The sequence below is a fragment of the Montipora foliosa genome, chromosome 3, assembly GCF_036669935.1.
Source record: "Montipora foliosa isolate CH-2021 chromosome 3, ASM3666993v2, whole genome shotgun sequence".
NCBI classification, from domain to species: Eukaryota; Metazoa; Cnidaria; class Anthozoa; order Scleractinia; family Acroporidae; genus Montipora; species Montipora foliosa.
In genome coordinates, this window is record NC_090871.1 from 45,039,078 (window position 1) to 45,041,577 (window position 2,500).

The following is a 2,500-nucleotide window of genomic DNA, read 5'->3' on the forward strand; positions in this document are numbered from 1 at the left end:
TTTCAAAAGTTTCTCACATTGTCCAAAAGGACCAGTGGTCTTTGGAGGACAACGAATTTGAAATTCAAAATCGCTTCTTCTTTTTGTTTCTGGTGCCAAGAGATCGCAACAACGGCACGCATGCCCGTTGGAACTCCACTCGGTGTTTTGTTGTTGAAAGAGTTCTTGTAAATGGTTGAGTATGAAGATCTCAGAAAAATCCTTGGTTTGTATCCTGTGTCTTTGCCTTCAAGAATTATACTACAGCAATGGTGGATGTCGTACGGGGTTTCCTCAGCCTGTCGTTGGATCGCCGACTCGTTACAGTTGCGCACTCATCGGATCGTGTTTCCAGCATTGTTTGTTCTGTCCAAAGTTTGAGAAATCACAGTCTTTGTACTCAATACTTTAAGCGATGGCCGTTATTTTTTCTTTAGCAAGAGTGCCTTGGGTGTCAAGAAGAAATACGATTGTAAAATTTGAGTGGGAAACTTGCTAAGATTTATCTCACATCAGTCTTAAGTTATTAGCAATTTTAAATCGTGAATTCCGATCACCAGACCAGAACGTAAAGTTGTTCCATTTCTTTTAGTTTAGCAGAGGTAACGTGATTGAACTAATGTAAGAAATGGTTTTCTTCAGCGTCAACGGGGGGCATAGCTCAGTGGTAGAGCATTCGACTGCAGATCGAGAGGTCACCGGTTCAAATCCGGTTGCTCCCTTTAACAGACTTGGTTGTAAGTTGTTTTCTGTCCTTAAGGTCTATTTGGCTATTTAAGACGTTCCAGCTAAAACTGGTTGTTTAATGGCAGAAATCTCGTCTCCCACGCTGGTTAGTCGGGTTGGATTTTCGCCTTCTCTGTACGACTGTCCACCGTGTATTATTATGCGGTAAGGGGTCAGCAAGTCTTGGTTTGTTAAAGTTTAAATGATTCTCCATTTTTGGAAAAAATAGGTACAGGAACTTAACGAAGCGGACATCAAGGCCGGACAACACCATCAGCACTTTCCAGGATCCTTTGTGCTTGGCTCAGTACTTCTTTATTACGATAAAAACATTTTATGTCAGCCCTAAGAGCTCGGTTTGGTTACTTAAGCCAAGGCCAGATGCCAATTATGGTGCTCTGCAATTACCAAAACCACCGTCACCCAATTTTGCGGATTGTATTGTCGGATAGCATTATTTCACGCAAGCACTGGTGGTTCAGTGGTAGAGTTCTCGCCTGCCACGCGGGAGGCCCGGGTTCGATTCCCGGCCAGTGCACTCTAACTTCTTGTTCCTTCCCATTCGATACCCTCCAACATCTCCTAACCTTCAACTTCTGAAGCAGAAAAGTTTTCCATCAAGGAATCAGTCCTCCTTCTGACACACAATCGTATCAGTTTTCTTTCCTATGCGCGTTTTCTTTTTTACTGTAAAATTGCTGTGTTAACGGAGAGGGGATCAGATATTATGCAATTCTCTTTCTCACTAAAGTAATGCGATTCATAATCGGGTAAAAGCTTAAAGCTGACCTAAGAGAAAAACTTTCAAAAGTTTCTCACATTGTCCAAAAGGACCAGTGGTCTTTGGAGGACAACAAATTTGAAATTCAAAATCGCTTCTTGTTTTTGTTTCTGGTGCCAAGAGATCGCAACAACGGCAGGCATGCCCGTTGGAACTCCACTCGGTGTTTTGTTGTTGAAAGAGTTCTTGTAAATGGTTGAGTACGAAGATCTCAGAAAAATCCTTGGTTTGTATCCTAAGTCATTGCCTTCAAGAATTATACTACAGCAATGGTGGATGTCGTACGGGGTTTCCTCAGCCTGTCGTTGGATCGCCGACTCGTTACAGTTGCGCACTCATCGGATCGTGTTTCCAGCATTGTTTGCTCTGTCCAAAGTTTTAGAAATCACAGTCTTTGTACTCAATACTTTAAGCGATGGCCGTTATTTTTTCTTTAGCAAGAGTGCCTTGGGTGTCAAGAAGAAATACGATTGTAAAATTTGAGTGGGAAACTTGCTAAGATTTATCTCACATCAGTCTTAAGTTATTAGCAATTTTAAATCGTGAATTCCGATCACCAGACCAGAACGTAAAGTTGTTCCATTTCTTTTAGTTTAGCAGAGATAACGTGGTTGAACTAATGTAAGAAATAGTTTCCTCAGCGTCAACGGGGGGCATAGCTCAGTGGTAGAGCATTTGACTGCAGATCGAGAGGTCACCGGTTCAAATCCGGTTGCCCCCTTTAACAGACTTGGTTGTACGTTGTTTTCTGTCATTAAGGTCTATTTGGCTATTTAAGACGTTCCAGCTAAAACTGGTTGTTTAATGGCAGAAATCTGGTCTCCCACGCTGGTTAGTCGGGTTGGATTTTCGCCTACTCTGTACGACTGTCCCCCGTTTATTATTATGCGGTAAGGGGTCAGCAAGTCTTGGTTTGTTAAAGTTTAAATGATGCTCCATTTTTGGAAAAAATAGGTACAGGAACTTAACGAAGCGGACATCAAGGCCGGATAACACCATCAGCACTTTCCAGGA

At 42.3% G+C, this 2,500-nt stretch overlaps 3 non-coding genes across 3 annotated transcripts; all 3 read left to right on the forward strand.

Annotated features, from left to right (window-relative positions):
• Positions 1-629: 629 nt before the first annotated feature.
• Positions 630-701, forward strand: Trnac-gca (transfer RNA cysteine (anticodon GCA)). Its single transcript has one exon. It is a non-coding gene; the product is annotated as a tRNA-Cys (tRNA).
• Positions 702-1,172: 471 nt separating this feature from the next.
• Trnag-gcc (transfer RNA glycine (anticodon GCC)) lies at positions 1,173-1,243 on the forward strand. Its single transcript has one exon. It is a non-coding gene; the product is annotated as a tRNA-Gly (tRNA).
• An 892-nt stretch (positions 1,244-2,135) lies between these two features.
• On the forward strand, positions 2,136-2,207 carry Trnac-gca (transfer RNA cysteine (anticodon GCA)). The gene has a single exon. It is a non-coding gene; the product is annotated as a tRNA-Cys (tRNA).
• The last annotated feature ends 293 nt before the right edge of the window (positions 2,208-2,500 follow it).